General features: G+C 43.9%; 2 pseudogenes; one reads left to right on the plus strand and one right to left on the minus strand.

The window, feature by feature from the left end:
- Positions 1-2,836: 2,836 nt before the first annotated feature.
- On the minus strand, positions 2,837-4,123 carry LOC132434264 (thimet oligopeptidase-like; annotated as a pseudogene).
- A 3,776-nt stretch (positions 4,124-7,899) lies between these two features.
- On the plus strand, positions 7,900-10,199 carry LOC132434265 (serine/arginine-rich splicing factor 3 pseudogene; annotated as a pseudogene).
- Positions 10,200-27,539: the final 17,340 nt, after the last annotated feature.

Genomic DNA, 27,539 nt, shown 5'->3' on the forward strand with positions numbered 1-27,539 from the left:
AGTTTTTAATGCCATTAACTATTTATACATTTATGTATAATACATATATTTATTGTACCTACAAGGTGTGCTCTCTTTGGGAAGTACAAAGCTATTTGAGACGTAAGTTGTTCGTTTTTTTGTTTTCCCACAAATACTGTGACCCTTTGAGCAGGAAGGTCTATGTTTTACTAACATCTAGAACAAGCAGCTAACACGGTGTCTAAGATGTAGTCAATAAATATGAAATAGGTAAATGAACACATTTTTAAGGAAGGGCCAGGACATGAACAAATAGAAAATTTTCATTTTCAGTCACAAAGCCACAACAGACATAAAAATGATACAGACAACAAGTGCTACGGTCATTCAAAGAAGGCATAGAATTGATACAACAAGGATCTCCTCTATGGCACAGGGAACTGTACTCAATATTTTGTAATAACTTATAAGGGAAAAGAATCTGAAAACGGAATCACTGTGCTGTACACCTGAAACGGACACGACATTGTAAATCAACTATATTTCAATTAAAAACCAAACAGACAACAGCAACAACAAAAAACCAAAGAGGTCATAGAAGTTCTTATGAGATTCCAGAAGAGAAGAGAAGCCAAATGAGGACAGGAGAGGAGGCTTTTGAATCAGTTCAGAGGAGAAGTCACAGAGGAACTAGTCTTTGATCTGAACTTGAGATTAAGATTAAGATGAATTAATCTGAATTAATTAAGATTGCAACACAGGGATATTACAGATGAAGGTAATCACATAAACTTACTATACTGAAACTTGCAGAGGTTATGAGTGTTGTTCAAGATCCCAAAACAAGTGCATTGTGGAATCAGAATTTTAAGTGAGGCCTAATGAACTAAAAACAAAGAAACACAGAAACAAGCCCTTCCTGTGACACCACGTTGCCTTTGAAGTCGGTTTTTTTTTTTTTGGTGGGTTGGCAGAAACTGGTTCCAGTGTTTCTTGCAGGAATGACTGGCCATAGGACTGGGCGTCGTAGCTTCCTGCCAAGCGGCCGAAGGTCGCAGGCAGGTGGGTCACTGGGACACACGCGGAGGGGCTCCTGCCCGGCTCCCTGGCCGCTCAGTGCCCCTGCCCCAGAGCGGGGGTGGGGGCCCCAAAGCAGCCTTGTCTGAGTCCCCTGCCACTAGAGAGAGTATTGGCCCAACACTTGTAGAAAACGGGGACCTCGCTGGCAGTTCAGTGGAGGGACACAAATAAATCTTTGCCGACTTTCTGCTGAAGCTCACGAGGGTTCACTCCTAAGCCTCTTACAAGGTCAGCTGCTGAGGCTGCGAGAGATGAGTCAGGGCTCGCCCTCCACCACGGGGAGATCGCTGGTTAAAGCGCTCACGAGGGAGTGAACGGCGTGTCCGCACCGCCACGCATGGGCAGACCTCGTCGATGCCTTCTGTTCGGGGTATGAAGCCCTCTCCTGCCTCTTCCAGGCTCTCTAGAAAGCATGTGCAGAGCCTCCCACCCCACCCTTGGACTCCACGGGCCACAGCTGGAGGGACCAGCCAAGGAACCGTGGCAGGAAGAGGCCAGAGGTCAGCGGGCCTCGGCCGGAGCCCGTCAGTCGGTCCCCATTCACACAGCGCCAGACGATCCTCTTGACCTGGGCAGTAGCCGCCAACCGACCGCTGAGGTGAGCCCGGTGCGCGCTTGGCTACCTGGCATGGCTGGGAACCCCAGGATCTCCTGGCAGAGGTGGGCATTCTCCTGGGCCGGGTCCGCGGGCGTCTGCGTGTGCAGGGCCTGAACCACCTTGGCCAGGACGATCTGGCACAGGTTGAAGAGGCCTGGGGGGCGGGAGGAAGGAGACGGGGGGCTGGCACCGTGTCCAGGCCGCGCTTTCCAGCCGGGCAGACCGGAAGCCCCCTTCCCTTCCCTCGGTCTGGCCGCATCTGGGTTGGCCTCCCGGGACTTGACAAGCTTGTCCAGCAGCTCCTGAGGGACGGTGCTGCCCGTGCCCCACCAAGTCTGGCAGCAGCGCCAGGGCCTCACAGGGCACGGCGCCCCCGGCCCCAGAGCCTTCCCTCTGGTTCTCATCACCGGCTGTCACCAGACTTGCATGCAACGTTCTTTTCTTTTCTCTTGTCTTCTTTACGTCCCTCAGCCACGCAATGCGGTGAAGCCCTGACACTCGCTGCCGCGTCGATACACCCTGAGAACACGATGCTCAGCGAGAGAAGTCATACACAGAAGGACACACAGGGCGTGACCCCACTGAGGAGAAACATCCAGAGCAGGTAGATCCACAGAGTCAGCGAGTGGGTTCCTGGTTGCCAGGGGCTGGCGAGGGGACGGAGTGATAGCTAAGGGCGTGAGGGACATTTTCGGGGTGACGGAAATGGTCCAAAGCAGTAGTGACGTCTGTACAGCTCAGTAAACTGTCCCCACACGCCCCGGTGCAGCCTGTGAGAGCATCGCTCTCAGGCTGAAGGGCAGACCACAGGAAGACTGAACGAGCAGTGGGTCCTGGGCCCAGATGCTCAGCTGGCGCCCCCCACGTGGGGAAGTCACTGGGACTTGCTGAGCCTCCACGGAGACTGGCAGCAGCCCCCGAGCTCACAGGGCACTGCGCCCCCGGCCCCAGAGCCTTCCCTCTGGTTCTCATCACCGTCTGTCAGCAGACTTGCAGGCAACGTTCCTTTCTTTTCTTTTGTCTTTTTTCAAGGCAACTCTTGAGTACATGTATTTAACATGCAGGGAACCAGCCCTGACTCCTTGATCTGGGTCTTCCAGCCTCTAGAGCCTCGAGGACATCCATTTCCATTATTTACGCGCCTGAGGTTTGATGATGGAAGCTGACACCGAGGGCGTCACCACATGCGGGGTGATGTCACTGAAAGAATCCCATGGCGAGGGCCTGCCTGAGGACCACGCATGCCCGGGCCCTCCCCACCCCCTGCCTGCAGCCCTGCGCCTGGGAGCGGAGCTGGTGCATCGCGTGCCCGACGTCGTGGAAGTTGGTCTCCCGCTCATCATGCTGCAGCAGGGAGGGCAGGTTGGGCGTAGGCTTGGTGACGTTGGCCACCATGGCCGCGATGGCGATCTGACAGCTCCCATCGTGCTGTAGGCAGCCCGGCTGCAGGCCGAAGCAGGCCGCGTGCCCGGACTTCCCCACCCTGTGGAGGGACGTGGATGGGGCCCCGCTTGCACAGAGGAGCCCCGGCCCACGGCCGACAGGTTCCCCCACGCACGCACCGAGGATAGAGATCAGGTAGAACTTGCCAATGGATGACCTTACCCGAGGCCGCGTCCCAGACCGTTTAGAGCCTCACATCTTCGTGACACGTGTTGGTGCCCTCCTCCAGGTCGAAGGTCAGCCCCAGCAGCTCCTGGGAGATGCCCAGCAACCCGCGTGTGAGCGCCTGCATGGGGAAAGACTCATTGAGCAGGTACTGGTTCACGTGGTAGCGCGTCTCCTCCCCCTGGTTCATGTAGTAGCGCAGGTCCCAGGCGTTGATGGGGCCGTCAAAGTGCAGGCCCCGCCTCTGGCACTCGGCCTTCTTTAGCTCCAGGATCACGGCCGCTCCTGCTCCCCGAGGGGCTTCAGCTTCTGGGCCAGCTCACCTGCGGGCGGAGGGGAGAGGCTCGGCTACGTCCCTGGGGCGGCCCCCCAGCCACCCCCGACCCCGCGCCCCTCGAGGCAGAATGAAGGGTCTGGGAAGGTGACCCCCAAGGGCTGACACAGTGGGGTCTCAGGCAGCACCACGTCCGGTCAAGGTCCGCCTGACCCCGTCCCCACTGGGACTCAGGGGGAGGTGGTGTTACCTAGGACAGTGGCCACCACCTGGCTGGTCTTGTCCATGTTCATCTCCAGCACGGAGTCGGCATGCGTGCGGAACCCCAGCAGGCGGGACTTCAGGGCCTGCAGCCTCACCAGCTCCCTGAGGATCACGCAGTTCTCCTGGAACCCAGAGACGGAAGGCGCTGGGGACCGAGGGCCATGCCCTCCCCGCGGGCCCCGGGCCAGGTCTCTGCAGGCGGGCAGGGCTCCCAGGCCACTGGCGGGCACAGCCAATCCCCCTCCCTCCTCCTCCTGGCCCGGATTTCTAGACACTTTGGTGCTATCCTAACACGTGGTCTTTATTAACACAGGTCCTTTTGGAACCAGAAACGGCATGAACGTGATGGGCTCTAAGGCCAAGGGCAGGAAGAAATGCGGCCAGTCTTTCCAGGAGCCACCAAGGGGCCTCCCCGGGCTCAACAAGACAAACACGGCTGCCGTGCAGACAGTAGCTCAACCCCACGGCGCCCGAACACCCAGCCCCTGGACGGTGAGACACCTGTTGCTGCAGGTGGCCCGTGGCTCACTGATGAGGCCCGGCCCCAGGCATACGCCACCTTCTCTGGGGCCACCTCTCCGGTCTGCAGTGGGGTTCTCCTGGGAGCCCCCAGTCACCACAGGACCAGCGTGGCCTGTCTGTAGCCCAAGAAGGTGGGGACACAAGACTGTCCCCCGTGCCCCCCGCATCACCCGCGAGGCCGAGCGAGCACCAGTGGTGTCTGCGGGGAAGATGAAGGGCTCACGCACAGCCCCCATCTACAGAAGCAGAGACTGCAGCCACATGCGCTATGGAACAAACACAAGTGTCCATGCAGGACCCGATGTCTGAATGTCAAGGCCATGCCCGGGCCGCAGTGAGAAGGTGCATCCCCCATGCAAGCCACAGAGAGGGGATGGGGGGGCCATCTGCGATTCTGAGCTCATCGGGTATCACCCCAGAGGGAGAGGGAGAGGGAGAGAGGTAGACAGAAGTACAGAGGGAGAGAAAGAGAGAGGGAGGGAGAGATGGCTCTCCCTTCCCTGGGGGTTCTCTAGTGCAGCCAAGGCTGAAAACCACTGCATTTTGGGAGATGGGTCCTCGTGGAAGAGTTAAATAGTAGCTCATGGCATTATCGACACATACTAAAAAGGCCCCAAATCTTGGGGAGTCAGGGAGGGGAGTGTCGGCTGCCTCGTAAACGAGGAGAGATTGGGCATCAGGGGAGGTGCCTGTGCAGCCTGCGCCCAGGGCCCCGCAGACTTCATCTCCCAGCGGTGGTCCTGGGCTGGGACTTCTCTCCCAGCAGGGAGGTCAGGCTGTCCAAGCATCAACGTTGACTTCAGGGCTGATCTAAAAGGCGCCTGGTGTTTGTTGAAGCAAAAAAAAGAGAAAGCAGTAGGGAGAGGATGGGAGTGGGAGGGGGAGGGAGCCCCCCTCCTCAGCACTTCTACCGCTCTCCCTCTCTCTCTCTCCCTTTCTCCCTCTCTCCCTCTACCTCGCTGCCTCTCACTCTCCCTCTCCCTCCATCTCTCCCCCTGCCTCTCTCCCTCCCTCTCTTCCTGTCCCTCCTTCCCTGTCCCTCTCTCTCTCTCTCTCCCTCTTTCCCTCCCCCTCTCCCTCTCCCCCTTTCCCTCTCCCTCTCCCCCTTTCCCTCTCCCTCTCCCCCTTTCCCTCTCCCTCTCCCCCTCTCCCTCTCTCCCTTCCTCTCTCCCTGTCCCTGTTTCCCTGTTCCGCACGCTCTGGCTCTACCTCTTTCCCTCTCCCTCTCCCTCCACCTCCTTCGCTCTCTGGAGAGGGAAGGAGGTGGAGGGAGAGGGAAAGAGAGATGGAGAGGGAGAGGGAGGGGGGAGAGGGAGGGGGGAGAGGGAGAGGGAGGGGGGAGAGGGAGAGAGTGATAGAGGGAGGGAGCGAAAGATGTCTCTACCTCCCTCCCTCTCTCCCTCTCTCTCCCTCCTCCTCCTCCTCCCTCTCCCTCTCCCTCTCGCTCCAACTCTCCTTCTCCCTCCGTCTCCTCATCTCCCTCACTCCCTCCCAGAGAGGCAGAGATAAGGCAGAGGGAGAGAGGGAGAGGGAGAGAGGGAGGGAGAGGGAGGGAGAGGGAGGGAGAGGGAGAGGGAGGGAGAGGGAGAGAGGGAGAGGGAGAGAGGGAGAGGGAGAGAGGGAGAGAGGAAGAGGTCTCTTCCTCTCTCCCTCTCTCCCTCTCTCCTCCTTCTCTCCCTCTCTCCCTCTCCCTCTCTCTCTCTCTCTCTCTCCCTGTCCCTGTTTCCCTGTTCCGGTCTCCCTCTCCCTCTCTCCCTCTCCCTTGTCTCTGCCTCTGCCTCCATCTCTCCCTCTCTGAGAGGGAGTGAGGGCGAGGGAGAGATGGAGGGAGAGGGAGTGACAGAGGGAGGAAGAGGGAGAGAGGAAGGGAAAGGGCGAGGGAAGGAGAGGGGGAGACGGAGGGTGAGAGAGGGAGAGTCGGAGGAGAGAGGGAGAGGGAGGGAAGAAGAGACCATTTTCCCTCTCCCGCTCTCCCTCTCTCTCCCTCTCTATCTCTCTCTCCCTCTGTCCCTCTCTTTCTTCCTCTCTCCCTCTCCCTCCATCTCTCCCTCTCCCTCTCCCTTATCTCTGCCTCTCCCTCTCCCTTATCTCTGCCTCTCCCTCCATCTCTCCCTATGTGGGAAGGAGTGAGGGAGATGGAGACATGGAGGGAGAGGGAGAGTTGGTGGAAGAGGGAGAGGGAGGAGAAGGAGAGAGGGAGGGAGAGAGGGAGAGACGTCTTCGCTCCCTCCCTCTATCCCTCTCTCCCTTTCCCCCCCTCTCTCCCTCTCCCCCCTCCCTCTCCTGCTCTCCCTCTCCCTCTCCCTCTTTCCCTCTCTCCCTCCACCTCCTTCCCTCTCTGGAGAGGGAAGGAGGTGGAGGGAGAGGGAGAGGGAAAGAGGGAGAGGGAGAGCGGAACAGGGAAACAGGGACAGGGAGAGAGGGAGGGAGAGGGAGAGAAGGAGGACAGAGGGAGGGAGAGGGAGAGAAGGAGGACAGAGGGAGAGGGAGGGAGGAAGAGACCTCTTTCCCTCTCCCTCTCCCCCTCCCGTCTCCTCTCCATATCTCTCTCCCTCTCTTCCTCTCCCTCCCTCTCCCTCCATCTCTCCCTCTCCCTCTCTCTCTCTCTCCCTTGTCTCTGCCTCTCCATCTCTCCCTCTCTGGGAGGGAGTGAGGGAGATGGAGAGATGGAGGGAGCGGGAGAGTTGGAGGGAGACGGAGAGGGAGGAGGAGGAGGGAGGGAGAGGGAGAGAGGGATAGAGTGAGGGAGGGAGAGAGGGATAAAGGGAGTGAGGGATGGAGGGAGAGAGAGACGTCTTTCGCTCCCTCCCTCTATTCCTCTCTCCCTCTCTCCCCTCTCTCTCCCTCTTCCCCCGCCTCCTGCTCTCTCTCCCTGTCCCTCCACCTCCTTCCCTCTCCAGAGAGGGAAGGAGGTGGAGGGACAGGGAGAGGGAAAGAGGTAGAGGGAGGGCGTGCAGAACAGGGGAACAGGGACAGGGAGAGAGGAAGGGAGAGAGGGACAGGGAAGAGGGACGGGGGAGGCGGGAGAGAGACGGGGGAGAGGGAGGAGGTGGGGGGGGAGAGGGAGAGGGATGTGGGAGAGCGAGGGGGAGACGGAGGTGGAGAGGGAGTTGGGAGAGGGACGGGGAGAGGGATGGGGAGGGGGAGAGGAAGGGGGGAGGGAGAGGGAAGAGAGAGAGAGAGAGGGACAGAGGGAGAGGGAGAGAGGGAGGGGGAGAGGGACGACAGGAAGCAGGGAGAAAAGAGAGAACACACCATCTACATTTCTGTCAAATGACACCGGGGATCCTTACACAACCAGGAGAAAATAACACAGCGAGGCTCTTTCTCAGCTATAACTGGAACTGCAGATGGGGCCAAACACCAGGGTGGCCACACGTGTCCAGCTGCCCCAGCCCCCTGAGTCTGGTCACCAGGGCTCTGAGTGTTTGCTCCAGGGACCTGGGGTTCACCCTGTCACCCTGGAGGTCGGGCCTAGACAGCAGGACCCCGGGCTGGACACATAGAGGGAAAAGCATCCCCACAGGACAGCTTGTGCGAGCCGATTCAGCTGCGAGATTCTAGAGGCCCGGGATCACCCTGTGGCCCATGAAACCCAGGAGCCAGGAGGGTCTTGCATCGGGATTCCTGTCCGTTGGACTGTAACGTTTATGTAAGGAATCTTGGAAACAGTGGTAACAAGACTGAATTCGAACGAGCTTTAGGATATTATGGACCACTCCGAAGTGTGTGGGTTGCTAAAAACCCTCCCGGCTTCGCCCTTGTTGAAAATGAAGATCCCCGAGATGCAGCGGATGCTGTCTGAGAACTAGACGGGAGAACGCTCTGTGGCTGCCGAGTAAGAGTGGACCTGTCGAATGGGGAAAGGAGAAGTTGAAATCGTGGCCGCCTCCTCCTTGGGGTCGTCGCCCTCGAGATTATCAGAGGAGGAGTCCTCCCCCTCACCACAGATCTCCAAGACGGAGAAGCTTCTCCCGCAGCCGGAGCAGGTCCCTTTAGTAGATATAGGAGAAGAGAGAGATCACCGTCCCAGGAGAGAAATCGCAAGCTGTCCCGATCTTTCTCTAGGTCTCCTAGCCGATCCAGGTCAAATGAAATAGCAGACCACTTTGCAAGAGGAGTGGTGCACAGGAAATAACTTCATTTGACAGGAGTATGTACAGAAAATGCAAGTTTCGTTTGAGTCTTCCGAAGCTTGATGCACTTTTTAAATGTTTTAGCTGTTCACATTTGTTTGTCTCTTGGGACAGTGACACATAAAGGTGTCATTCTCTATGGTTTGAAATGGGTCATATGAGGCATGTAATATGAAGAATTGTTTCTTTACAATGTTCTCTTAAGCAAAATTGAATTTGCTTTGAATTATTGGTCTTGCCTAGACTGATAATAAAACTCTAACCCCTGCCCACCCAAAGTGTGATGTTTATTATTATGGAAACAACACTGGCAAACATTGAAAAGACTTTCTGTAGCTGGGATATGGTATGCAGCTGTAGTTAAGCAAGCAGTCTTTAAAAGGTGCTGTGAACACAAGCCAGCAGGTAGAAATGAAAGCCGCACCCTTACCCTAGATTAGAGGTTTAAGAATTCCACTAGTCTTCACACTGGACAAGAGGTTGTCCAGTGAGTTTAGAATCTAAGAAGTTTCAAGGAAGTTAGTTTCCCTTTGAGTTAGGTCATAAGTCCCCTCTGTGATTGCTGTACATGAATACATAGCTCTTTGTAATGTTTTCTGGAAGTTGAGATTATCAAGATACCAATGTCCTGCCAGATGAAGAGTATATTGTAGAGCTGAACTTTGAGTTACTGTGCAATTTTTTTTTTTCATGCTGTCATTTGTAATATGTTTTGTGAGACTCCTTGGGATTAAAGTTTTGGTTCCAAAAGGAACAAAGAAAAAAAAAAAAGAATCCACCTGCCAATGCAGGGGACACGGGTTCGAGCCCTGGTCCGGGAAGATCCCATGTGCCGCAGATCAACTAAGCCCGTGGGCCACAACTATTGAGCCTGCGCTCTAGATCCTGGGAGCCACAACTACTGAGCCCCCATGCCACAACTACAGAAGCCCGCACAGCTAGAGCCCATGCTCCGAAAGAAGCCACTGTAATGAGAAGCAAGTGCCCGCAACAAAGAGGAGCCCCTGCTCGCCGCAACTAGAGAAAGCCCGTGTGCAGCAATGAAGACCCAATGCAGCAAAAAAAAAAAAAAAAAAGACGATACTGGCCAGGTGATCAAGGGTAAAATTGTCACAAGTCCCGTTGATGGTGTGTATCCTTGACGTGTGTATCCTTGATGGTGTGTATCCTTGATGATGTGACCTGAGGAGAATGACATTTTTATCTGTGTCTGGATCTTCCGCCCCAAACCCCATAACTCCAGCCCAACCATAAGAAAAACATCAGAAAACCAACAGACAAACAAATTGAGGGACAAAATACCTGACCAGTCCTCCTCAAAACTTTCAAGGTATCAAAACCCAGGGACGTCTGAGAAATGTCACAGCCCAGAGGAGACTGGGACAGAAAAAGGCTGTTAGGGGAAAGCTAGGGAAATTCTAATAAAGTGTGGACTTTAGTTAATAATAACGTATCCATCTCGGTTCCTTAGTTGGATAAGCATGTCGTACTAACGTGTTGGAAATAGGGTTACTGGGTCGGGGGTCCACAGCACTCTGTACACTCTGTACAGATCTTTGCAACTTCTTTGTAACTCTAAACTATTCTAAAATTAAGCAACTACTAAACAGAGATAAGAATGTTATTTCCCTGATTTGAACATGCCTGAGTTTGTTTTCATGGTCACATTTGTGCTATCTGGATGTGTCTTGGAATCAGTAGCAAAGGAGAGTTGCCAGCCCCTGGGAAGATGCGGCTGGTTTGCAGGTGGCTTGCTCTGGAGCTGAAGACCACGGTGGGAAGTCTGCAGCCTCGGGCTGCACTTAGAACCATGGGAGGGGATGGGCCAGCTCAGTTAGGGATGGAACCTATAAATAAATCTCTTTTTCTTTTCCATTGTGGCTTATCACAGGATATTGAATAGAGTTCCCTGTGCTAGACAATAGGACCTTGTAGCTTATCCATCCTATATTTAATAGTTTGCGTCTGCTAACCCCAAACTCCCAATCCAACCCTCCCTCCCTCTTTCTCCCCCTTGGCAACCACAAGTCTGTTCTCTGTCTGTGAGTCTGTTTTTGTTTCGTAGACAAGTTCATTTGTGTCGTATTTTAGATTTCACATATAAGAGAGATCATATATGTGTCTTTCTCTTCTGACTTACTTCACTTAGTATGATAATCTCTAGGTCCATCCACGACGTTGCTGCAAATAGCATTATTTCATTCTTTTTATGGCTGAATATATTCCATTGTATATATGTACCACATCTTCTTTATCCATTCATCCATCAGTGGACATTTAGGTAGCTTCCACATCTTGCCTATTATAAATAGTGATGCAATGAACATTGGGGTGCATGTATCTTTTCTTTTTTTCTTTCTTTCCTTTTCTTTCTTTCTTTTATTTTTTTTGTCACACAGCATGTGGGATCTTAGTTCCCCGGCCAGAGATGGAACCCATGCTCCCTGCACCGGAAGCACAGAGTCTTAACCACTAGACCACCAGGGAAATCCCAGGGGTGTATGTATATTTTTGAATTAGAGTTTTCTCCAGATCTATACCCAGGAGTGGAATTGCAGGACCCTATGGCAGCTGTGTCTGTTCTCTGCACGTCTCACATCAACCACCTGCACTCCAATCCTTGCTCTCAACGTCATCTTCGGGGAACACAACCTGCGACAGGGACCTTGACAAGAAGAAATGGCTCAGGGAAAAGCAACCTGCACAGGGAGGAGATAGAGGCCATCGACCCTGGGGTGCAGCGGGGAGAGTGGGCACAGAGATTTGTCATTTCATCCCTGATACTCAGCCCTCCTGGCTGCCCCACTCTAGGTCACCTCGGGATACAGAGGTGACCCGGTTAGAGTCCCAGCCTGTGCAGGAATCTAGGGGCACCAGCGGGTCTGAATAATATTAGTGCAGGGTCTCCCCCATGGCACTGGGGTTATTTGGGGCAGGTCATTCTCTGCTGGGGGCCCCTCCTGGGCACTGTGTGGGGTTCAGCAGCATCCCTGTCCCCACCCATTTGATTCCAGGGGCCCCTCCCCCCCAGATGTGACCACCACAGATTTTCCCCAGACATCACCGAAGAACTGGGTGAGGCGGAAGCAGGATGGCCCTGGGTGAGGACAGCTGTGTTGAAGCAACCAGCCTGGCTTAGGGCAAGGTCTGCCCCAATCCTGTCAGAGCCTGCGTTTAGAACTGCTCCTTCCCTCTCCCACCTCCCATGCCCTGCAGTGGTCTCCGAGACATCATCCCCATGTAACAAATCACACCTTCTCAGTTTACTGTCCCCAGCACCTAGAAGAGTGTCTGCTATGCAGTAGATGCTTCATAAATACTTGCTGAATAAAGGAGTTGAATAAAGGGATGAGTGGATGAATGAATGAAGGTTACCATGGAAGGAGGGGGGAGATTCCCTTTCTGGCTCTCGGGGGTTGGGATATCAAGTGAAAGATCCATCCTAAATAGGCTGACCAGCCTTCTGGGGTTCCCCGGAAATGAGGGTTTCCCCACAGTTCCAGCGCTCAAACCTGAGCAGTCCTGGGCAAACTGGGGACGGGTGTTGGTCACCCTGTGTAAACACAGTAACAATTCCAACTGCAATAGCAATGGCCAAGGACCTCTACGGTCTTATTGACCAGGCCCAGTTCTTTAACTGGCGGGGAAGGGTGGGCCGGGATTGGAATTCCGGTGATCCAGGGTGGGCGGGTGAGGGCACACCCCGGGCTTGTGTAAGGGAGTCCAGGAAGGTTCTGGAGGAAGTGACAGTGACACAGGAGGGAGGGAGGCGTCTAAGGAAGAACATCCCACACGACAACGTGTGCCAATGGCCCTGGGCCCAAGGTCACACCTGTTCAGGGCTTGCTTTTTTTCTAATTTACTTTTTCCCACATGGATATGCAATTGTCCTAATGCCATTTATTGAAAACTCCTTAATTTCCCCACTTTCTGTCATACCAAGTTCTCATCTGTTTCTGGACCTTTATTCTCTACCATAGAGCTATACATCCCATCCTTGCACCACTAGAGCTGTTTCATCACTATAACTTTATTTTTTATTCATTTATTTCTTTGGCAGTGCCGGGCGGCATGTGGGATCTTATTTCCCTGACAAGGGATCGAACCCACACCGCTTGCAGTGGAAGCTCAGGGTCTTAATCGCTGGACCTCCAGGGAAGTCCCCAGGGCTTGCTTTGACATCCATCGAATGGTGGCGGGTGGGCACGGGGAGCAGCTGTCTGTGAGCCATCCTGTGTAGAAATGCAGGGTGGAGGGCAGGACAGCTGGAGCGGGAGGGGAAGAGGCGGGGGAGGGAGGGAGGGATGGCGGGCGGGCGAGAGACAGACAGAGAGTTTCCGGAGACACTAGCTCTGGCCGTGTCCTAGGGCATGAAAGCTGAAAATAGCTCCTAGTGCCAGGAGCCTTGGAGCCGGAGCCTGGGAGCCAGGATGACTGGCTCTCCTCCCTGGTGTCTGTGTGTGTGTGTGTTGTGGGGGGGGGGGGGGGGGTGGGCTCTGGACTTCTCAGGCTGGGAACGGGGTGCACGGAGCAGGGACGGAGAAGGGATCCTTCTCTCTGGGACCTCGCGGGCCATCCTTAGCTCACGAAGCTGAGCCACTCCTGGCCCTACGAGTGGGGGGCTTATCCTCCCTGTCCCCTGGATCACACCCCCTCACACACAACTTCCCCTTGTGTGCTCCCAGCAACCAAGAGAATCTGTTTTTAAAAGATTTGGGGGAGGGGGGTAAACATACAAACAAGAGCAGAATGGATACTTTTTCAGAATGGGAATGGCTCTGTGTAACCCCATCCCCAGGGTAACCAGAGTCCTGACCTCTAACACCCTTGACGAGTCAGCCTTGGTCTGGGCTTGCAGACCCACGGAAGCTTCCTCATCCCCTCCTTCAGACCCCGTCTCTCCCTCGGCGTCTTTGTGAGAGGCACCCGAGGAAGTGGGACTGCTAGGCTGTACTGCTGCTAGAACTCCACCTGGGCTCCACCAGACTCCAGCCCCCTGCCCTGTGCACCTCTGTGACCCTGAGGCACCTCAACTGGTAGGAGCAGCATCACCTTCCCTCCCGGGACTTGTGACACTTAAGGGAGACACAGAAAGGACAAGCGTTTGGCTCCCTGGCTGGCAAAGAGCAGGTGCTCAATTGTCATAAGTGTCCGTATCATTGAGGGTTCTCCAGACAAACAGAATCCATAGGGTGTGTGTGTATATACACACACATGTACATATGTACACGCATACAAAAATATACAGCTGTGTATATATGCAGTACTCATACAGACATATACACATATAGTATATGCAATACGCAAATACATATATACACACATATATATAATGCATAGTTTGTATATATACAGTATGTCTACACACATATACACATAATATTTACAATAGACACATACATATACACTATACATACACACATATGAAATGTATAGTTTGTATATATATAAAGTATGTTCACATACATATAACATATGCAATATACACACCTAGGTACGTCTATATCATACATATATACACACATACAAAGATATTTAGGTGTGTATATATACAGTATACATACATACACATATAATATATGCAATACATACATGTACATACATATAGACACACATATACACCTACATATAAAAGCATGTAGAATAAAAACATATATGTACTGCATCTATAAATTCATCGTATATATACATACACATATAGGATACATACACATACATATATACAATGTATACACACACATACACACCTATATGTAAATATGTGCATGTACATACACATATAAATACATAGGCAAGTGTGTATCATTTCCTCTAAGATCAGGAACAAGGCAAGGATGTCCACTCCTGCCACTTTTATGCAACATAGTTTTGGAAGTCCTAGCCACAGCAATCAGAAAAGAAAAAGCAAATAAATGGACCCAAATTATAAAAGAAGAAGTAAAACTATCACTGTTTGCAGATGACATGATACTATACACAGAAAATTGTAAAGATGCTACCAGAAAACTACTAGAGCTTATCAATGACTCAGTAAAGTTGCAGGATACCCAGAAGTCTGTTGCATTTCTACATACTAACAATGAAAGATTGAAAAGAGAAATTAAAGAAACAATCCCATTTACCATCACCTCAAAAAGAATAAAATACCTAGGAATAAACCTACCTAAGAAGACAAAAGACCTGTAGTCTAAAAACTATAAGACACTGATGAAAGAAATCAAAGGTGACACAAACGGATGGAAAGATATTCCATGTTCTTGGATTGGAAGAATATTATCAAAATGACTATATTACCCAAGGCAATCTGCAGATTCAATGTAATCCCTATCAAATTACCAATGGCACTTTTCACAGAGCTAGAACAAAAAAGTCTTAAAATCTGTATGGAGACACAAAAGATCCTGAATAACCCAAGCAATCTTGAGAAAGAGAAACAGAGATGGAGCAATCAGGCTCCCTGATTTCTAACTATACTACAAATCCACAGTCATCAAAACAGTATGGTAGTGGCACAAAAACAGAAATATAGATCAATGGAACAGGATAGAAAGTCCAGAGATAAAGCCACACACCTATCGTCACCTAATCTATGACAAAGAAGGCAAGACTATACAATGGAGAAAAGACAGTCTCTTCAATAAATGGTGCTGGGAAAACTGGACAGCTTCATGTAAATTAAAAAAAAAAACTCAACATGGATAAAAGACCTAAATGTAGGACCAGATACTATATAACTCTTAGGGGAAAACATAGGCAGAATGCTTTGCGACATAAATTTCAGTAATATTTTTCCTTATCTCCTAGAGTAATGGAAATAAAAACAAAAATAAACAAATGGGGCCTAATTAGACTCAAAAGCTTTTGCACATCAATGGAAACCATAAACAAAATGAACAGACAACCCATAGAATGGGAGAAAATATTTGCAAACAATGTGACCAACAAGGGATTAATCTCCAGAATTTACAAGCAGCTCGTGTGGCTCAATATCAAAAAGCAAACAACCCAATCAAAAAATGGGCAGAAGACCTAAACTGACATTTCTGCAAAGAAGACATGCAGATGGCCAAGAGTCACATGAAATTTGCTCAACATTGCTAAGTATTAGAAAAAGGCAAAGCAAACTACAGTGAGATATCACCTCACACCAGTCAGAAAGGCCATCATCAAAAAATCTGCAAACAATAAATGCTGGAGAGGGTGTGAAGAAAAGGGAACTTTCTACACTGTTGGTGGGAATGTAAATTGGTACAGCCACTATGGAGAACAGTATGGAGGTTCCTTAAGAAACTAAAAATGGAGCTACCATATGATCCAGCAATCCCACTCCTGGGCATATGTCTGGAGAAAAACATGGTTCGAAATTATACATGCACCCAATGTTCATGGCAGCACTGTCCACAATATCCAAGACATGGAAGCAACCTAAATGTCCACCAAAAGAGGAATGGATAAAGATGAAGTGGTACATATATACAATGGTATATTACCCAGCCATAAAAAATGAATGAAATAATGCCATTTGCAGCAATATAGATGGACCTGTAGATTATCATACTAAATGAAGTAAGTCAAAGTCAAATATAATATGATATCGCTTATATGTGGAATCTTAAAATAATGATACAAATGAACTTATTTACAAAACAAACAGACTGACAGACTTAGAGCATGAACTTTTGGTTACTGGGGAGGGAGGGGTGGGGGGAGGGATAGATAGGGAGTTTGAGATTGACACGTACACACTGCTGTATTTAAAATACATAACTAACAAGGACCTACTGTATAGCACAGGGAACTCTGTTCAATATTCCATAATAACCTAAATGGGAAAGGAATTTGAATAAGTACTTATACATGTATATGTATAACTGAGTCACTTTGCTGTACACCTGAAACTAACACCACATTGTTAATCAATGATACTCCAATATAAATAAAAATTAAAAAAATAAAGATAATGAGATTCCTTTAAAAAAAATAAAACATACACATCTTGACATTAAAATACCGAAAAAAAACCCATGTTCCAGAATGATATCAACAATATATTATTCATATAAAGTTTATAAATTAATAGAAGCCTACTATGTATTTTAATTAACATTATTTATATATGAGTTCATTAAGTTACTCTTTATTAATATTTATATACATTTATATATGTTTATAGTAATAACAATATATAAATGGTCTGGGTGAATTCCCAAGAAGATGAAAAACATGGAAATTTATAGAAATGAGGGGAATTGTAGAGGAGTAGTTATCTAAAATCTATGAGGTGAAAGGAACTGTAATTGCTAACTCTAATTTTTCTTCCTTTTCTTTTTATAGGCATATAAATGCCAATAATTTTTAAAATCTCATAGTTGGTATGTGCCTGAAAGTTACCAGCCATACCTTTTATTTATTTGAATATTATTTTATAAGATTGGAATTAACATTAAAATGGAAACAAAAAAATGTATAGACATAGATTTTTATAGAGCGAGTTCCATGGAGGCCAATGCAAGGAGGGGAGACATTTTGAGAAAGAATTACTTTGAACTTGACTTGCAAGTTGATAACTGTTGGGGAAGGGAGTTTAATGCAACATAAACTAAGAAATATTATTTTATTTCCTTCTAGCCTTTGAAATGTTTCAACTGAATTTAGTAGTCTAAAACTTGGCACTGAAGAGCTAGTAAATAAAGATATTCATTAAATTCAGCAAATAAGTGGAACCCCTTTTCCACTTGATGACAAGGTAGATAATCTTCATGCTTCCTGAATTCTCCCTTAGGATTGATATTACTGGAGGTGTGTGTATGTTGGTGTTATGGCCCCACTGGGTCATTACTTTTCTAGTTTCATTACTTCATTTGTTAGATCTTCTCTCAAAGGGTCAGTTTACTGGTTGAGTTTTGTCTCAATGCAATGCCAGCTTTAGTATGTCAGAGCTGTTACAATCCCTGAGATTGGTTTTAACCCCAGCTCTGACTTTGTCTGTCTCTGTGCCATTTTTTTCTATCTGCAAAATGGGGACAACTACTGTAGAAGGTTAATGCATGCAAAGGTGTTAATACAAGTAATATCCTTATAAGAGTGAGTGGCATGCTCAATAAAAGTAAAAAGAAAACAATAATATTCGTGGGGGTTCTCTCAGTCATTCTGTATTTCTGTCTGCAACTTCTTTTTCTAATGACTGGAGCAAAGCCAGGTTTTCAATACAATATCCTCTTTAACTTTATCATATTACTATTATAAATAGAGAGCTTATCCTTTTTGGTTCAAATCCTTCAGTGTTTCTTAGAAATATTTATGACAATGATAAAACTCACAACATTTCACTGGGCAAGCTGCCTCTGACATATTGTGTTTTCTAGACTTAAACCTACTGCAAGTTTGAATCCTCTTTGGTATGAGCTGTGCTTTTCTTTCTCAAAGGGCAAGAATACATCACTGTATTATTTCTAAGAATGTCTTTTATATTAAATCTGACACCAGCCTTTCCTTTACTCATACTGAATGATGTCACTTCAGAAAGCATTTGAAGACTTGCATAAGAAACATTTCAGGGAGGAAGATACATAGGAAAATTGTGGAGGTAAGAATGGATTTAGGTATTTTCTGCTTTTTACAATACTGGAATAGCTTGTAACAGATTAATTCAACTGCTGGAAAAAAAAATAGGTAAGTTCGTTAAATTAAAAGAATATTATTTGTGGGCATCAGAGAGATACAAAGCTAGAGTAGATTTGATGGACTAAGTCCTAAAAGAAGGAAATGCATCATTGTGAGTCTGATACTCTGCACCACTTTTTCACTTAGGTAACTGCCAATTCATAAGCCAAATTATCAAAACATGGTAATATAGATCTATCTCACCACCATAGCCAATTAAATGTTGACCAAAGAAGCTAGAGAAAAAAGAACACATAAGGCATGAGTACACTTATATAAATTTAAAGGATTTTTTTTGGTAGGAGTAATTATTTTAAAGAGAATGAGGTTTAGTTCACAGGAGGGTTCATATGAGAAGAATCTGGTATGCTAGTTATGACCAATTTCTCCATCTATTGATAGCTAGATGGGTGTCCTTCCTTGTGAAAATATACAATTTGTGAACTCTGTATGTCTGACTTTAGTAAATATGCCACTAATAGTTAAAATTTTCCATTTGTCAATGTTAGGAAACAAAATCTTGTGTCCTAACTAGTGCTTGGTTCAATGCAATGACAATATGCACATTCAGTCAGAGTAATTAATAGAAAAAGAGACTTACTTTTACTTAAAAGGAAATAAACTTTATCTTTTGATGGGAAAATTAGGAAATTAGCTTCATTAATTCTTCCTTTCCTTCACCTGTCTGCCTGCCTGCCTGCCTTATTTTTTCTTTTACTCTTTCAACAAATATTTCTCATCTATACTCTGCCAGATGCTGTACATAATATCTGGGCATTCTGTCAACATTGAACTATTTTTGGTGAGATGAGAATCTCAATTTACAAAATAAGATCATGGAGAAGAAATCTATCAGATAGAAAGTTCAGACAAAACATTTGTAGGAGAAGTGAGAGACTCTAGTGCTATATAAGTCAAGGGAAGAAAGGATTGAAAGAGGGAGCAATTATTTGAAGGAAGGGATGTAGATATTTTAATTGGAGAGACGGGGAAAAATGGAGAGGAGGGTGGAACTACTAAATGGGAGGTTAGGCAGTCGGCAGTCAGAACCCTAAATGGAAACAATGCTTTCAGCAAGTTAGATTTGAGCTAAAGAGGTATATGTGGTTCTGCGGTTTAGAGTTTGTGATTGCTTGTCTTTAGATCAAAGAGAATGGAACATGTACAGGCATACCTCGGAGGTATTGTGGTTTGGTTTCAGACCACTGCAATAAAGAAAATACCACAATAAAGTGAGTCCCAAATTTTAAAAAAATTCCCGGTTCATATAAAAGTTATTTTTACACTATAATCTGTTAAATTGCAGTAGCATTATGTCTAAAAAGACAATGTACATACCTTAATTGAAAAATACTTTATTGCTAAGAAATGCTAAACATAATCTGAGCCTTCAACAAGTTGTAATCTTTTTGCTAGTGGAGGGTCTTGCCTTGATGTTGTTGGCTACCAACTGACCAGGGTGGTGGTTGTTGAAGGTTGGGATGGCTGTGGCATTCCTTAAAATAAGACACCAATGAAGTTTCCCATATCAACTGACTCTTCCTTTCATGAACAATTTCTCAGTAACATGCAATGCTGTTTGACAGCATTTTACCGACAGTAGACTTCTTTCAAAACTGGAGTCGATCCTCTCAAACCCTGCCACTGCTTTATCAACTAAATTTATCTAATATTCTAAATCCTTTGTTGTCATTTGAACAATCTTCAGAGCATCTTTACCAGGAGGAGATTCCACCTCAAGAAAACACTATCATTGCTCATCCATAAGAAGCAACTCCTTATCTGTTAAAGATTTATCCTGCGATTACAGCAATTCAGTCACATCTTCAGGCTCCACTTCTAATTCCAGTTCTCCTGCTACTTTCAAAGTCACCCATTAGGGTTGGGATCAACTTCTTTCAAACCCATGTTGATATTTTGACCTTTTCTCATAAATCACAAATGTTCTTAATGGCATCTAGAATGTGGTGAATTTTTTCCAGAAGGTTTTCAATTTATTTTGCCCAGGTCCATAAAAGGAATCACTATCTATGTCAGCTATAGCTTTATGAAGTGTATTTCTTAAATAAGACTTGAAAGTCAAAACTTCTCTTTAATCCATTGGCTACAGAATAGATGTTGTGTTAGCAGGCATGAAAACAACACGAATCTCATTGTATATCTCCATCAGAGCTCTTCGGTGACCAGATGCTTTGTCAATGAACAGTAGTATTTTGAAAAGAATCTTTTTCTGAGCAATAGGCTTCAAAGGTGGGCTTAAAATATTCAGCAAACCATGCTATAAACAGATGTGCTGTCATCCAAGCTTTGGTATTCTATTTATAGAGCACAGGCAGAGTAGATTGAGCATAATTCTTAAGGACCCTAGGATTTTCAGAATGGTAAATTATTGGCTTTAACTTCAAGTCACCAGCTGCCTTAGACCCTAGCTAGATAGTCAGCCTGTTCTTTGAAACCAGGCATTGACTTCTCTTCTTTAGCTATGAAAGCCCTAGATGGCATCTTCTTCCAGTATAAGGTTGTTTTGTCTACATTGAAAATCTGTTGTTTAGGGTAGCCACCTTCATTAAGGACCTCAGCTAGATCTTCTTGATAACTTGCTGCAGCTTCTAAATCAGGACTTTGCTGTTTCATCTTGCATGCACTTAACATTAATGGAGACAACTTATTTCCTTAAGCCTCATGAACCAGTCTCTGCTAGCTTCAAACTTTCCTTCTGCAGCTTCCTCACCTCTCTCAACCTTCATGGAATTGAAGAGATTTAGGGCCTTCCTCTGAAGAGATTTAGGGCCTTCCTCTGGATTAGTCTTTAGCTTAAGGGAATGTTGTGACTGGTTTGATTTTTTGATGCAGACCACTAAAACTTTTTCCATATCAACAATAAGGCTGCTTTGCTTTCTTGTGTTCACTGGAGTAGCATTGGTAGTTTCTTCCAAGAACTTTCCCTTTGCATTCACAAGTTGATTAACTGGCAGCGCAAGAGGCCTAGTTTTCAGTCTATCTGCTTTTAACGTGCCTTCCTCACCCAGCTGCATCATTTCTAGAGTTTGATTTAAAGTAAGAGACATGTAACTCTTCCTTTCACTTGAAAACCTAGAGGTCATTGAAGGGTTATTTACTGACCTAATTTCAGTATTGTTGTGTCTCAAGAATAGGGAGGCCCAAGGAGAGGGAGAGATGGAGAATGGCCCATCGGTGGAGCAGTCAGAACACACACATTTATTGATTAAATTTGCTGTCATATAGGTGTGGTTTGTGGCACCTCAAAACAATTACAATAGTAACGTCAAAAAAAAAAAAAAAAAAAATAGTAACGTCAAAGATCACTATTCGCAGATCACCATAACAAATAATAAAACATTTTGAAATATGCAAGAATTACCAAAATGTGATGCAGAGTCTCAAAGTGAGCAAATACTGTTGAAAAATGGTGCCAATAGACTTGCTTGATGGAGGCTTGCCACAAACCTTCAATTTGTAAAACATGCAATATCTGCAAAGGGCAATAAAGCGAAGCACAAGAAAACAAGGTATGCCTGTATACATGCTAATGGAAATGGTAGAGAAGGAAAAGGTAGCAATACCAAAGAAAAGAAAGAAAAAATAATGGCATAACTTTGTTGAGATGTCAGGTACAATGGGATCCAGAGCCAGGGAGTGGAAGTGGAGGGGAAGACAGGAAAGTGTTTGGTAAGAAGACAGACGTCCCCTCCTGTTCAATAAGTAATAAAGAAAAAATAAGAGCATGTGCTGTGGGGATTGAGGGTAGGAAATTGAGGTAGTTATGTCTTTTGGGCCTTTTAAGATTTTGTGATATATCTGAAACATTAGTAAGAGAAAAGTATCTACATGTTCATAGAAATGTACATCTTTAAAGGATGAAATTTACTTTAGGTATATTAAATCACAATAATCCTGCCTTTAAAACGAGAAAAAATGAGTTACATTGACCTACCTCCCCTTTTTTTTTTTTGCTTCATCATGTAACGATACAATGATAATAAAAGTTATTTAGTCTCGGGAAAAGAAGAATGCAAAAATTATAAAATTATTTGTACAAATTAAGAAAAAATTATAATTTAGATGGTGAACAACTTGTTACTGTTTTTGATGATAATCAATGTATTTATATCACACTTCATGATTTCTAGTTCCTTAGAAATTGGGTAGACTGGCACATTTTTCTCTATTAAAATGATAAATGATCTTAAGTGATAGTAATGGATATGTTTATCAAATAATAAAAGCAATAAATAAGCTAAGAGTAGTAGCTTCAGTACATACTTATTAAATGTAGGATATATTGTATTTTTATTACTAGTGATGTGGCTGTTTAAGAGAAGTAATTGTCATGTATGATTCTTTTTACAGTTAGTTATAAATTATTTCCTTATCATGCTTTAAAGATGTCTAAAATATTATGGTTTCAGAATTAGGAAAGATCAAATGATTTTTTTTTACAATTCATATATTCCTAAATTATCTTTATGAATCATAGCTAACCAAAAACTTCAAAATTCTGGGCCCAATAAATATTACTGACAGAATAATCATCTTAATTTAGTAATAAAGGTACTATTTTTTTAAATTTATTTATTTTTTTGCGGTACGCAGGCCTCTCACTGCTGTGGCCTCTCCCGTTGTGGAGCACAGGCTCCGGATGCGCTGGCTCAGCATCCATGGCTCACGGGCCCTGCTGCTCCGCGGCATGCGGGATCTTCCTGGACCTGGGCACGAACCCGTGTCCCCTGCATCGGCAGGTGGACTCTCAACCACTGCGCCACCAGGGAAGCCCTAAAGGTACATTTTTAGTACTATATAGCACACTAACTAATACATAACCTTTTTAAGAATATCAATCACAAATTTGCAGTATTTTTCCTGTTTGTGAAGAAGCTGCTTGTAACACTTTTTTTCCAGAGAAAGCCTTAGGCTGTGCTAAAGGATGAGGGCATGTTTCATATAGTGATAAATAACAACAAAAAATGAAACATCAAAAGTAGTGTGAACTACAACATACATGGAAATTTATTGAGATACTATTTCTAAGATTTTAAAAATCTTTAGAATTTATTCATTTTAAAAATTATTTTTAAGCAGTATCCCATATATAACAAACTCTTTTGTTAAGCCCTTCGTAATGTAGGAGTTTGAGAGGCTAATGTTCCTTTTCTAGAAGGATTATATCTATAGTGTCAGGAAGCAGCATAATCTACTTTTCATACCATTCAAGTACCACAGGGGTATAAGCTTACATTGTAAAATTTTTACTGGAACATTTGACCACTTGATTGTTGTAAAATGTTCAAACAAAAATGAATGTTTTTTGACATTCTATTACATTAAATATTACTTTCCTCTATGTCTGATATATTTTGCTGTATTTCCTACCAAGCATATATGAAGAACTCTGAATTTATTTTCTACCATAATTATTTATCCTATATTGTATGTTTATTTGTTTCTGTGGTATGTTAGAGAAATAAGTCTTGACTACCTTCTGGCTTTCTAATTCTTTTTCTGGATTGTGCATTCTGTTATTCACACTACATGTAGATTTTTTGTTTTCATTTTTGTCTTTATTAGGACCTCCCTGGCAGTCCAGTGATTAAGACTTTGCCTTCCAATGCAGGGGGTGTGGGTTCAATCCCCTGTCAGGGAGCTAAGATACCACGTGCCTTGTGGCCAAAAACAAACAAACCAAAAAACCATAAAACAGAAGCAATGCTGTAACAAATTCAATAAAAGACTTTAAAAATGGTCCACATCAAAAAAACATTTGGCTTTATCATCTGAAACCTCTACTTGCCTCTTTCCAAAATAAATGCTTATTCATCTATTTTTGCTTTTCTGTTTATAATACAATATAGATAATAATACTGTATGTACTTTTCAAAAATTCTTTTCTCTAAAAGATATTTTGAGTATTGCTCATGTCTTTAAGTATGATACTTTGTTTCTTTGATAGTTATGCTACCTCAGATATATGTTTTTCTTATTGTAATCCAGACCTTTGCTTGATCAGCACAGATATCTAGAGGGATATCACTCTAGTTAGTTTCCTTAGTTAAAAGAGGGATGTTTTCCTGAGTATGGAGACAATTCTGATAAGAAATAAAATGTCTTTGCTCCATGATTCTACATGAGAGTTGAGAGGACTCACATTTGAACAGGTTCTTCCATTGAATTCTCTCTCCCTTTTGTTTAAAGAGGGGGAGCTACTTTTTAATCCTACTCTCACATTCATTATATCAGAGTGGTTTCATTGTTCTTTAGTCAATTGTTTGGGAATGAAAATCCAAGGCTCATTCCATCGCCCAGCTCTCAACTCTCCCACATATATTTTGCTAATAATGAGGAATTATACTAAGAGTATTTTTTTTGATGGACTTATTCTTATTGGTGTTGAGTGGTAGATTTTATAGGTCTTTGGATTTGAACACCTTCTGATCCAATTTGCTGTAGAACTTAACAGAAATGAAGTACTGCTAAAAGCAAGAACAAATGGGTTCTGATTTTTAATTCTAGAACTATTGCAGATTTAATATTTTTATATTTGTTCTGCCATTTGAAATGGATTCTGATAGGGAGAGATAAATTCCTGTATATAATAAAATTCCTTGGGTAAAGCTCACTGGTTTCTTTAATAAAGCCTTTTTCTTTGCTCCTTCCAACATCTGTCAATAAAAATGTAATTACTATTTTTGTCAAGAGAAAAGGAAAATACTTGTTTTGTTTTTCAAGTGTCAGAAACAAAACCCTTACCTCACTAAAGAATAAGACAAAGATGTTCACTATGACTAGTACAGTTTTACTCAGCATTCGAGGTATTAACTAATGCAATTAGGTAAGAAAATTCAGTTCTAATCTAAATAATTAGACAGGAAATAAAACTACATTCATCAACAGAGTATATGACTGAATATTAGGATAAAACCAATATCAACACAATAACTACCAGAAATGTGACAATAAAAGTAAAACAGTAAATATGGGATATAATGAGAGAGAAGATTCAATTTGAGTTAACAACAAAAAACAGTTACAGAAAAGTGCCTCAGTACAAACCTAAACAGTAATGTGCAAAACTGGAACGCACAGAGTATATATTATTAAACAGAAAGAAATGTCTATGCTCTTGAATAGGAAGTTGTAACTTCATAAACTATCAATTTTCCATAACCTAATTTATAGATTTAATTAAATTCATATAAAATAAAATTTCCAACAATTGCTTTTCATGGAGCCAGCTAACTTGATTATGATGTTCATTTGGAAAACATGAGTAAGCAAAATAAATAGACAAAGAAAAAGTAGAAAAGCAATATTAGGGGTTGTTCTTCCAGCTATTTAAACGTATAGCTTCTATAATTAATTGTGTGTGGTATTAATGCACAAATATAAGAGCAACATATCAAAATTTAAAATACCAGGAATATACACAGAAGATAGTAAAATTTGCTAGCTGATAAACTTGGCATCACATTACAATGAAAGAAGGTTAACTTTTTAAATAAATTATTTAATAGATATTCAGATGAGTATAGAATTGAACCTGTATGGTATTGTATAAAGGATAAATTCCAGATGGATGAGTGATCTAAATAGTAAACAGTGAAATAATACAGATGTTAAAAATGGTTAAATTCCTTTGTAATCTTGGAATGCGTAATACCATTGTAAAATTCCAAAGCAATAGTAATAGTGATTGATAAATACAACTCATTTAAAAAGCAAACAAACAAACCAAATCAGACTTTACATGCATTAAAAATAAAAATCAAAAAGGAAATCACAAATAGGAAACAAAGGAAAAGTATTTGTAATTTATGTCACACACTTAGAATCTGTAATATCAATAAAGAAAATGAGATTATGTAAATTAAGTATATATTTAGAACTGAATATAGAATTTAAAAATATTAAACTCATATAAATATTAAATTTACTTACCTGACTGGAAAAATCCAAGTTTGAGAATATACTGTAATGACAAGGCTATGGGAAAATAGGCATTTTTCCACAATAAAATGAAAAATGTTATATTCCTTTGATGATATCAACAATATATACATTTACCCTTTCACCTAGCAATTTCAATTCTAAGAATCTACTCATTCTGCTTTTTATAATGAGATATATATTTGTGCAACAGTTTCTTCATCTTTTCTTGAAAACTTCCTTTTATAAAATTAAGAATTCACTAAATACAATCTTGTAAGTGATTTAGTGCATAGGGAATTTCTGGACTCAACAACATGACCTCATTCTTCTTATGTTAGGGCATTTAATGCTTACTTTTGGAGTGTCTTTGGCAATTGAACACTGTATAACTTCTATCTTTGGACTAGTTATTCTATGGTACTTATACTCAGTATATGACTATTATATGGGTACTTCTACTCAATATATGAATACTACAGTGTAACAATGGAGACACAAGTCCAACGCAAGAAAAGCATTATCACAGTGTCCACCTAAATATTGGACCTCCAACTTAACCTAGGCAGCAAGAGATAAAATCAGCCTGTTAACCATTTTTGTCTGTACACACTGACCTCAAATATATAAATTTTATTTTCTCTTCTCAAACCTAAAATACATTAAAAATTTTAAGCTGTAAAAGATAATACTGATCTCTTCTCCAAGAATGACTTATACACAAATATGTTCATTTTGGCGTTATTTATGACATTAAAATTTTAAAACAACCCCAAATTAATGGAAGGGCTTGAATGAATAAGTTTTGTTATACCTGCCCAACTGAATACAAAGAATCCATAAAAATGAATGGGGAAAATTTTTATACATTGGTATGGAGTCATACCTTCATGCAAATATTCTTAAGAAGACAAGGAAAAGGTGCAAGAGAGTTTGTATGTGTATGTACACATATTAGCTGCATTTTATGAAAGAAATGAAGAAAAATATGCAAATATATATTTGAAAAAGGAAACACTGAAATAACCACAATTATAATACAAATTGTTTCTTTTAAAGAGTGAAAGGCATAGATTGGAGAGAATAGGAAGAGAAATATGGTGTTTGTTTTTCTAAATATTTATCATTTTATAGTTTTGCCTTTGGAATGGTATAATTTTACATATTTAAAAACCAAATTATGGTATCACACTTTCTGATTTCAAACTATACTATAAAGCTATAGTGATTATAACAGTATGATGCTGACATAAAAATAGACATAGACAAATAAACAGAACAGAGAACCCAGAATTAAACCCCCATATATATAGTCAACTCATATATGACGAGAGAACCAAGAACACCCATTGTGGAATGGATAGTCTCTTCCTCAAATGGTGCTGGGAAAACTGGATAAACACATGCAGAAAAATAAAATTGGACCCCTGTATTACACCACTCACAAAAATTAACTTGAAATTTCAAAAACTTAAACATAACACCTGATACC

Source organism: Delphinus delphis, chromosome 11 (assembly GCF_949987515.2).
Source record: "Delphinus delphis chromosome 11, mDelDel1.2, whole genome shotgun sequence".
Classification (NCBI taxonomy): Eukaryota; Metazoa; Chordata; class Mammalia; order Artiodactyla; family Delphinidae; genus Delphinus; species Delphinus delphis.